Source organism: Lycium ferocissimum, unplaced genomic scaffold (genome assembly GCF_029784015.1).
Source record: "Lycium ferocissimum isolate CSIRO_LF1 unplaced genomic scaffold, AGI_CSIRO_Lferr_CH_V1 ctg20846, whole genome shotgun sequence".
In the NCBI taxonomy this organism is placed as follows: domain Eukaryota; kingdom Viridiplantae; phylum Streptophyta; class Magnoliopsida; order Solanales; family Solanaceae; genus Lycium; species Lycium ferocissimum.
Window position 1 is genome coordinate 1 of NW_026719323.1, and position 11,877 is coordinate 11,877.

At 40.7% G+C, this 11,877-nt stretch overlaps 1 non-coding gene across 1 annotated transcript; it reads left to right on the top strand.

The window, feature by feature from the left end:
* The first annotated feature begins 10,417 nt into the window (after positions 1-10,417).
* Positions 10,418-10,523, top strand: LOC132043074 (small nucleolar RNA R71). Its single transcript, XR_009411657.1, has one exon. It is a non-coding gene; the product is annotated as a small nucleolar RNA R71 (small nucleolar RNA).
* The last annotated feature ends 1,354 nt before the right edge of the window (positions 10,524-11,877 follow it).

Here is an 11,877-nt window from a genome sequence, read left to right on the forward strand (position 1 = left end):
AAAAAACGAAAAAAATGGATACAAAAAGGAAAGAGTACGATAGGGAGTATGTACACGATACGCAATAGAAAGGGAATGTCCCTATGGAAAGCAAGTAAGTGCTATGACGATAATGCTATTATCTCCTATCCAATGTTATTTCATATGTTGTCTATTATGCTTTCATATTGATATTGATCATGCTTTACATACTCAGTACATTCTTCGTACTGACGTCCTTTTTTTTTGTGACGCCGTGTCATGCCACCCGCAGGTGGCCAGGAGACAGACTCGATCCATAGCTATATTTCTCAAGGACTACATCGCTTTAGGGAGCTCCATCTTTCCTCGAGTCCTTTTGGTATAGATTCTTTCGTGTGCATATTCAAGGGCACGTGGCGGGTCCTCGTCCCGCCTATATGATATGATGTATTCTTCTTAGAGGCTCATAGACATGTGTATATGGGTAGATGTGTTTGGCCTTGTCGGCCTATATTTTGGGATATTATTTTGCCAAGTCTCGTCGGCTTATGTACATTTATTCGGGCATAGTTGTTAATGTTGAGATAAATGAATTGTTGCCCAATGATATTAGAATGATGATGACTGAAAAGCATGATTTAGCCATGTGGCTCACCTAGATTTGACGTGAAATCATGTTAAGAGGTGCCCAGGTGGGTTAGCACCGGGTGCCCGTCGCGGCCCCCCGGTTGGGTCGTGATAATTAGTTAACCCAAATGACATCACCCGAAATTCATAATGGCCATATCTTATTCTGAAAGTTGTCGTAGGAATATCTTCTTCTTTCACTCTCACTTGATGATAACCCGACCTCAAGTCTATTTTGGAGAACCATTTGGCACCTTGCAATTGATCAAACAAATCATCGATCCTTGCAAGAGGATATTTGTTCTTTATCGTCACCTTATTCAACTGCTTATAATCAATGCACATTCGTAGGGAGCCGTCTTTCTTTCTTACAAATAAAACTGGTGCTCCCCACGGTGATTAGCCGGGTCTAATAAACCCTTTCTCAAGCAAATCTCTCAACCGTGCCTTTTAACTCTTTCAATTCCGCTGAGCTATTCGGTAAGCAGAGGAATGGAAATAGGCTTGGTATCCGCAACACATCAATAGCAAAATCGATTTCTCTTTTACCGAGGAAGGCCTGGAAGTTCATCTGGAAATACATCCGGGAATTCATTCACTACCGGCACGGATTGGAAAGTTGGCGACTTTGTTTCGGTATCATGAACTCCGACTAAATGATAAATATAGCCTTTAGCTATCATCTTCCTTGCCTTAAGGTAGGAAATAAACCTACCTCTTGGAGATGCTGTGTTACCCTTCCATTCAAGCACGGGCTCTCCCGGAAATTGAAATCGAACTACCTTCATTCGGCAATCAACATTAGCATAACATGAGGCCAACCAATCCATGCCCATAATCACATCGAAATCTAACATTTACAGCTCAACTAAATCAGCTTTAGTTTGGCGGTCACATATCACAATCATACAATCTTTGTATACTTATCTAGCTATCACGGGATCACCAACCGGAGTAGATACCTCAAAAGGTTTAATTGGCTCGGGTTTCACCCCAATACGACTAGCAACATATGGAGTAATATACGATAAGGTAGAACCCGGATCTATCAATGCATACACATCATGGGAAAATACGGACAATGTACCTGTAACCACATTCGGGGAGGAATTAAGATTCGTCGTTCGCCAAAGCATACATGCGGGCCGTGTGGCACCTGAGTAGATGCTCCCCCCGCCTACCACCCGCCCGCCGGCATTTCGGGGAACCCGCCCCCACGGCGCACCGAAGAAGAACCATTTCCGCTGATCCCGTGGGCCGGACCCCAACTCTACCACTCATCGACGGGCAATCTCACATCATGTGCCCTGCTTCCGGCCACGTGTTCAAGCATTCGAACCCCCGGTGACCCGTCCGGAGTGTAATCTACCGCATTGACTGCATCGCGGTACTGGAGGTCTCCTCTGGCTATAGTCTCCCCCAAACTGTGAACCTGAGGCCCTCGAACTCTGACCCTGTCCTAAACGAAAGGAGAGATCAAATCCCTGCCCGTAAATCGTGGGGGTGCACTAGTCACCGACTGGCTTGAGTATCTAGAATGTGTCTGCCTTGATCCCCCTCTATAATCACTGCCTGCCCCCATCGATCTGGCCCTCTTGCTTTTCCCTCTATCACTATCACGATCACCCCTTTGTGGATGTTGTTGTCCTTCTAGATTCTGGGCATGGGCTTGAATACAGGAAATATCCATCCCATGTTACAACGAAGCCGTCAAAAAATCCTTGAACAAGTGTGGCCCTAAGCCACTCACAAATCTATGTACCCGATCTCCCATGTCGGCCGCCATAGTCGGGGCATATCTAGCCAAAGAATTAAACTGAAGGCCATACTCCCGAGCACTCATATTTCCTTGCTTTAGACTTAAGAACCTATCCGCTCTAGCTCCTGGACCTCGTGGCAAATAGTGGCGAATGAAGGCATCTACAAATTCTTGCCAAACGGGAGGAGGCGCATTCTCTCTTCTTGATGCTATCCAATTATTATACCATAAGACCGCCACATCCTGGAGTCTATACGATGCCAACTGCACGAATTAAGTTTCGTAGGCATGAATAATCTTTAATGTCCTCAACATTTCATCAATAAAGCCTTGCGGGTCTTCATCCGGCTTTGACTTGAAAGACACAGGAGGATTCAAACTCATGAAATCACGGGCTCTGGTACTAGCTGATCGATCACTTGGGCTCGCATTCTGCCACCGTGCTCCTCCGGGCGGCAACTAACTACGTCAATAAGTGAATAGCTCGGTCACTTGTTGACCGAAGTAACTTGTAGCGGACCGGAGGCATAGGAGCCGGAACCGAAGCCCTTCTTGTTCTTCCGTAATAAAGTGGAGTGGAAGAAGCATTAGATGGAGCCTTATTATGTGATTCACCCTCATCTACATTCATTGGCGGATCTCTTTCTGCCCGCCTTTTCATTGTAGTCTTGCCCTTCTGGGCAGCTTTAGCTTTTTCCTTTGGCGGCATTTTTGAAATCATAGCACACTATTCGGGAGGATAAAATCTTATGCACGGCTCTATCGCACAATCTCATAAGAAGAAAGATGGTCATTTTTCCTAAATGCCCTGTAGCCTCTTGTTTATTAGCGTGGCGCGCAACACACCATAAACAACTCTACTAGACACGGCTCGTAGACACTTCCCAGACCGAACCGCTCCGATACCACTTTTATCACGACCCGACTAGAGCCATGACGGCACCCGGCTAACCACCGAGCACCACCCATTCTATTACTCATCTGCTTTCATTCATATCTCTTATGCTCATAATCATAGAAAACTATTTTCATTTGAAACGTATTCACTTTATATACATGAGCCCCTTTCGGCTATCAAAATAATAATATATATACAATGAGAAACTTGTGAGACCATACTACCCACAACTGCGCATCTACGAGCCTCTACTAGAGTACTAGACATATAGACGGGACAGGACCCCGTTATGCCCAAAACATGTATATACCAAAAGAAAAAATCAATTGCACCTCCGAAGCAACGGAGTGCTCTCAATCGCCCAATAGCTCCTACGAATCGGGATCGCCTCCCTATCTACTCCGGGCATGAACACATGTCCAAAGAAAACGGACGTCGCGCACGAACATTGTACCGAGTATGTAAGGCATAAACAATAATAATACATCAATGAAATATGAGGCATCAAACGAGGAGCAATCAGAATCGATCGTGAATCATAAAAGAAATAATGACGCTTTGCTTACTTCATAATCATTATCATATCATGTATGCATATATGTATAAGCTGCCTGACCACATAGGTACGGTGTGATAATCATTAGCACTAGCCTCGCGCCGGTGCCTCCCGCGTCCGGGGTACCAATCAGCGGTGTCCGCCCATGCCATCCGGCCACGGTGTATAAGCCGCCCACCTTAGCGGCGACCGCCCGCCTTAGCGGAACCGCCCTGCCATATGCGCGGTGTAACATCATCATCATCTACTCATCATAATATACTCATCATAATGCATGCATGAAAACTCAAGGACAACTATACTTTATCGGGGTGACATAAGGTCGTGAACCCCTATTCCATTATGGAGCATTTATAAACATTCTGCCTCACCTTGAAGGAATTAGCATAAGGTGAGTGTATATAATGATCAACATCATTATATTATGGATAGCATCATTAGGTTCATAGGAACATCATATCATGGACTCTAGAATCTTTAGACTTAAGCTTATCATCATCATTATCGTACTCATAATGTATCTCTTATCTCATAAGGCTATTCATGAACAAGGACTCTTAGTTTTCTTGAAGACAGGAGATTCATGAAGAAGGAGGAAAATCATGCCATAAAATTCATGCCTTAGAAAGAAAGGACTAGCCTCACATACCTTTGTCGTTTAACTATTCTATTGCTTGCTTGTTCTCCTTTAATGCACACGTTCTACCTTCAAGAGAATTCGTATCGACATTAGCTAAACAATTATAAGAACGTGCTTACTAAAGCTAGAGAAAATTGGGCAACATTTCCTTTGTTTATACGACTTCCTCCATATTCCATATCAACTCCCAAACGTTCATAACAACAATCACAATAGCATAAACAACAATCATCATTCATTTATATTTTCCACTTCAAATTCTCCGTAATCATGATCATAGCTCACTATCGCGTTCTTTCACACACAATGCTTATTCCATGTTCTAAATGTCATTCATAACCTACTTACAATCACAACATATCCATATTCATGATTCATTCCAACTATTATTCAACAATGACACTATTCCCACATTTATGACCCATTTTCTATATTCTACTACAATCCAAGTGTTTCAACTTCTCAAGACCTTAAACAATATGAGAATACCATAAAACTTACCTTAGATAGTGTAGTAACAAGCCTTGAGTGGCAATACTTTTCTCACACCAAAACCCTAGTTCACTTCTTGGAATTTCTTGACTTAGATGACTTTAATGGGTTTCACCTCTTGATTTTTGTTGGCCTGATGAAGTTGATCATCAATTTCCTTTGAATTCTTGTGGATGAAGAGTGAAGAATATTCTAGAGGGTTCTTGACTTGTGGAGTGAAAATGAAAATGAAATAAAATAAGAGAGAGGTCCCTTATATGATTTTAAAATCCGTCCCGACCATGATCTACGGACTCAACATGCGGTCCGTATAATTTATACCGGCCGTATGTCCGGCCGTAGATCGGTCCGAGAGAAATACCATTACTCGGGCTGATTATACCGCCGATATACGTCGCATAATTTATACGGCCAGTATGTTGGGCCGTATAATGCCCAGTGGTTCCGAAATCATTCTCGTTGACTCGTTTGATCTCCAATCCTTATGAAACCTTCTTGACACTTGTTTAACACCTCAATACCAATCTAAGGGACGTTATAACTCTTCTCCAAAGCATCATTAAAACATCATTAACTCGATACTCATAAATCTTGCCGGACACACAACATATGACTTACTTTCCTTAACAACTTTTTTCCCTTATCTTAAACGTCTTTGAAATCTCGTTTAGAATCATCAAATGCTATTTCGTACTTATCAAAATATCGCATACTCCGTACCCTTCATTAGTCTACTCACTGTACGTTAACGAAAATTTTTTCGAGGTGTAACAAGAGCCTCACCCAAACACTCTTCCTCCATTTTAAATTCAACAGCTTGACCCATCACATCAATAGAATCAATAACCGAAATGCTTTCGTAAGCACTCGGTAACTTCATCCCCTTACTCATTTGGGAAAGTAACTTCCTCATCGTTGACTTAGAATTTGATTTCATTGTTTTCAAAATCCATAAGAGTCTTTCCCGTAGCAAGGAAATGTCTCCCCAAGATAATAGGAATATCCCTATAAACAGTAAAATCGAGGATGAAAAAATCAGCAAAAAGAATTCACCAACCCTAACAAGCACATCATCTACAACTCCAACTGCCTTTTTGATTGATCTATCAACCATCTGCAATAGCATAGTATTAGGTCTAGGCATTCCCAAACCCAATTGCTCATAGATAGCAAGAGACATGAGATTTATGCTAGCCCCGTTATCACATAAAGCGCGAGCAAAATCATGCTGACCTACAGAACATGGAATAGTAAAGGCCCCTAGATCCTCCTTCTTCTGAACATTGGCTGTGGATACAGTAGAGCTAATACGGTGAGTCACACTCACAGCGTCATGCTTCACAGACCTCTTCTTTGCTAGCAAATCTTTCAATTACTTTGCAAATTCGGGCATCTATTTGACAACATCTAGAAAAGGGATGTTCATGGAAAGCTGCTTCAATTGATCATAGAACTTCTGACATTCAACATCATCGGTCTTCTTTGCCAACCTCTGACGAAAGGGAGGTGTGGCTTTAAATAATTGAGTCAAAGGACGAAGAGCCCTTTTAACCGTTGACTTGCTAGTGTTATTGTTGTTTTCCTACTTTTTAGAACTATCTGAAACATCGTCAAACTACTTAACAATAGGAACTTCTGTCTGGACCTCATATACAATTATTGGCACATCAAATTGTGCCTCTTCTTCTTTGGCAACTGGCTTGAGATTTATCACCTTCTTTATAGCACTTTGGAGTATTTTACCACTGCGAGGACTCATAGCATATACACGGTCCACACCACCTCCCCTATTTTTTGGACTCGGAATAGTGTCACTAGGAAATCCTCTCTTTTGTGGAGGGTATTGTTCTCTGGAAATATCTTGCATCTGCGACTCGAGCTTCTGAATGGAAGTCGTGTGAGATCCCACTATCTGCCGCCCCTTTTAATGTTCCATCTGCTTTGTCTTGGTTGGCTAGCACCTTTTCAAGCATGCTCTCCAACTTCGAACTCTCTTGTTCAGTCGATTGACCCTTAAGTGGAATATAGGGATTGGAACTCTTATTTCCAAAGTTATTGTTATTGTTGTAGTTTCCCTGGTTCGATCCACCATAGTTGTTGTTGTAATTACCCTGTCCCTGTATATATAGGGTCTCCATTGATTCTGAGTATTTTTTTTATAGCCTCCTTGATAATTCTGCCTTTGGTAACCCCTTGAGAGTTATTAACATAGTTAGCATCCTCATACTGCAAAGGAGGCCCTTCTTGATATGGACCCTCTTGAACTTGGTACATCTGTTTTGGCATATCCGGAATGTCTTCAACAACATTAACCTTCTTTGCTTACTTTTCATCAAGTCTCTTTGTCAGCAAAGAAATATTGGTTGTTTTCTGATCTAGAGTTTGCCGAGTCTCTTGATTCTCCTTCACAATATTATGGATCATGGGAGCTCCATAGGCTACATTGTTAGTACCACCCGAATGCCATGCTTGATTGTGAGTAGCAAGCTTATCATGCACTGAGTGATTGGGGCATAAGTCTTGTCCATAAAACACCCACTAGCTGCATTATTTGCGACTGCTTGTGTAACGACCCGTTTGGTCGTTTTGGCATTTTGGAATCTTTTTCCCAAATTACCCTTTCTGTAGCTTGGAAATGATATTCTTGACTTACGGGGATAGGTGGTACAGTTATATAATTGACAGGTAAATTTTAGAACTTATCTATTTAATGTGTATGAATGGTTTATTCATAGAAATATTATTTGCACACATATTAGGTATAAGTTGGTGAATAATGTAATCGACTAAGTGGGTCAATTTTCACCTGTGGCATAGTGGTTGATTAAAGATGTTATTTTAGACAATTGATTTAGTTGGTGATTAATGGGACAAGTCCACAAGTCATTTAGTACCCTATATTACATGACCTATAGATACAAGTAGGGTTTGACGTGCCAAAGGATAGCATTAAAAACAAATTAGAGCAAAGAGTGGCTGGGCAGCGTCAACAAGAAATGAGTGAAAGCTCAGGTAATGTTTAGCTAAAGCTCCACATTTGGTTACTTTTGATTCCAAGGCTCTAACAGTTGGATAGTTTGACTTGTACCTTGACATTAACCTTTATAATATTAGTTAGGTAGAAGTGAAATTAAGCATTAAGTTCAAATTGTGTTTTCCACTATCTGTTAGTATTTGGCCAAATGATAACGATGACTAAATGATTGGAAATGACAATGTAATGATGATATAATCACTGAGCAATAATAACGAATAGTATATGATTTAGGAGTTCTACCTAAATTCTTAGGTTGAAGTTACTTTTCCCCACTTCGCTTCAGGCTTTGGAATTCTCATAGGATTATTATGCTACAATTTGATTTTATTTTAATATAGTGGGTTCATGTAATTGATTATTAGGGTATCGGATTAAATGTACACCTTTGAAATGTGGGAACCTAGATTTTAATTCTAAGTTAAGATTTTGGGGTAATTGAAAATTTTGAGCCCTAGTCTTAAGAAATGAGAATTTATGATTTGAGAGTCCATTTGTGGATGGAATTGACTAATTTTCTGAATATAGGACCCTTAGGTTATGGGTAAAATGAGTTTGAAAGAAAATTCCAGTTTTGCCTTCGTGGGACTGAGGTCATTTTTCGGGGGCGTTTTTGGGTTTCGAATATATGTATAGCAATATGGGTGTCTTTAGATTCGTATTCTAACGTAGATCGCATATTTGATAGATTTTGATCGTTCAGAGGCTCTACGCAAAAGAAAGGCATTGGTTTGACCGTTCGTGGCACCGGCTCGGCATTGAGGTAGGTTACGATTTACTTTATGTCTAGACTCCGGTTAGCGAAACGTATGTAGATAGTAGTGATTGACGGGGAAAGCATGATAGGCCAAGGCATAGTGGAAGGTGAATTCCATCTAGGTTGGTATTGTGAGTTGTTATGTGGGCTTGTCGCCATTATTGTGATACTGTTATGTGGGCTTGTCGCCATTATTGTGATACTATTATGTGGGCTTATGGCCATTATTGCGATATTGTTATGTGGGCTTGTTGCCATGGTTGTGATTTCATGCACTCTATATAATTGTCTCTCTCTCTCTCTTTTGTTGTCTCACTTGTCATATGGAAGAGGAAGGTTATTACTGAGAAATTGAATATTGAATTGCATTTTCATAGTATCTAACTGGGAACCTATGATTACAAGTTGATTATTAAGGTTGATTTCATGTGAGGCATGCATTCCATATTCTATGTGTTATTTGACGTGAATATCACCTAGTTGTATCTCTATCACATACTAGCTCACTCATCTCTTGAAAGGGAAGGGTAATGTTGATGATTGGAACGCGGACATAATATGACTTGCAACTTGTTGATTGCATATCGGTGATATTGTTGAGACTGATATCATTCATGACATGCTTCCATATTACTCTTATGTTGTCCTTATGGTGAGGTGAGTTATTGAGAGACTCCGAGGTCTTTGCCGGAGATTGAGAGTGACAGAGAGACTCTGAGGTCTTGCCGAGATCGAGAGTAATTGATAGCCTCCGAGGTTTTTGCCGGAGAGCACGAGTGGTACATGGACTTCGGGTCCCCCATGGGTCATGACTATGAGGCATTACCATAGCATGTGTGTACGAGAGCGTAGCGTGAGAGGTGACTACCGCATTGCACAAGCACGACATTGCACTCCATTTGAATTCTTATTCATGTCATTGCATGGCACATTCTCTGATTGATTCTTGATTGGTGAATTATTGAGTTGTCGTTGTTGTTTGTAATTATTTATTTTAGAGGCTTGATGGACTCTAGGTTTAGAGATTTTCACCTAGGCTTATAACCTGAGATATTGAAATCCCTTGTGACTATCGTTACTGCAAAACTTCCATATTTACTAGAGTTGTGAATGTGTTTGGTAACTTGTCTACTTACTTGTTAGTTGCTTCTTATTTATATGTGTGAACTAATCATTGTCGGCCTATGATACCTACGAGCCTTGTGTTGTGCTCATACTACTCTTGCTACACACTTGTGGAGTGTAGAGATGTTTTCGAGTGATGTTCGAAGTCTCACGACAATTTCGAGTCATTCGTCGTGAGGCGTTTGGGTGAGCTATTTGACATCTCGCAACCCGAGTCTCTTCTTAGATTTCGTTGCTCTTTATCCTTAAATGTATGTTGTATCCAATTTGAGTCTATTATTTACTTCAAATTGTAAACTCTTAGAAGCTCTTGTATAAGTCTACGCTAGGTTTTTGGGAATGTCTTATAATAAAAGTATTTCTTCCGCATTGGTTTTACTATTTAAAATATTGGAGTGTATTTACATATTGTTATTCTCGCATGTTGTATCAAATTGAGGTAGTTAGGGGAAGGGTTCGCCCACCAAGGGTGTTAGTGTGGGTGCCCGCATGATCCTTAATTTGGGTCGTGACAAACCAGGTCAACGAATCTAGTCTATAGAACTTCTCCATCAAAATATTTTCTGGAAAACCATGACTGGGAGACTTCTGTAAATATTCCTTGAATCTCTCCCAAGCTTCAAATAGTTGTTCCCTCGAAAGCTGTTTGAAATCATATATCTTGTCACGAATCTCAGCTTTCTTGCTTGGCCAAAATCATTTCTTAAGAAAAACAGCAACAAGCTCTCCCCCATGTATGAATAGTGTTGTGGGGCGCCTTCCAAACCAAACTCTCACTTCACTGGCTAAAGAGTATTTGAAAACTCTTAGCCGTATAACATCATCGGGGAATAGTATTTCGTATATGTTGGGCACACACACCCACAAAGTTCTTCAAATCGCCGCAGGGTCATCATCGGCGAGTTCCAAAAATATCCCTCAAGTTTGAGCGATTGGTAGATAGTGAGTCAATCTTGTAGTTTGGCAAAAAGATTAATCCTTAGTGGAACAATAGCAGAGGCATATTCCACCTCTTCTAACATATCTACAAAAACATTCTCCATCTCCACTTCCACTGGTGGGCCTTGCACTTGCACATTCCTATTATCCTGTGCTCCACATCCTCCTCTGTTGTTCATGATCACGGTTCGGGCAGAAATGTGCCAGACAAGGTGTGATGGAATAGAAAAAGACTTTAAGTAAAGCACAAACTCTTTAGTAATTTCAAAATCGTATTCCTCCAGAATGGCGTCAAAATTTGATACGCTCAAATTACACCTACTAAATGATGTAAAGCGGACGATGTCAAATATAGTAGCTCGTTATAACCCGTATTTTATACCTTTGGACACCTTGGGATTTTTGAGACAAGTCAAGGACAATGTAATGAATTGATCTTGTGTGGTTCATAGGTTGGTTGTGAAAAAGTTAGACGTGGAAATATTGGAAAAGACTAAGGGCAAAATTGGAATTTTGAAAAATGGTTTCATGAATTACCAAAATGTGGGCTAAGGATTTTGGGCTTGGAAAATTTAAAAAAAAAAAATTAAGGAAGCCAAGCCCAACCCATGAAGGGTGGCCGGCCATGGCCCAACAAGAAGACCCAAGCCCATGGCAATTCATCCATGTGATGAATTAGTAAATAAAAGGGCACTTAATTATCAAAATTCCCTAGAAGTTTCAAGAGAAATAAGAGAAGGAGAAAACAAAAAAAAAAAAAAAAAAAAGGAGAAAGACTCCCTCCATTCGACCATCACCATGAAACATTAGGCCATGGAAATCTTGCTCTAAAAATTATTCTCTTGATGTAATTCCACTAATTCAAGGGACCTCTACAACATGGTATAACTTTTTTAGAAAAGAGAATCACTCTTTGTCAAAAAAATCATCACTTTAGCCAAGTTGGGGTTGTGAAGAAAGGTATGATTTCATTCTCTTTTATGGGTTATGAAGACTTGGTTTATGTTGTGAAATGTAGAAATGAGTAGAAATCATGAGAACATGGAAGTTGCATGATGGTTGTGTGAAGTAAAATGTAGGGGCCCCGGA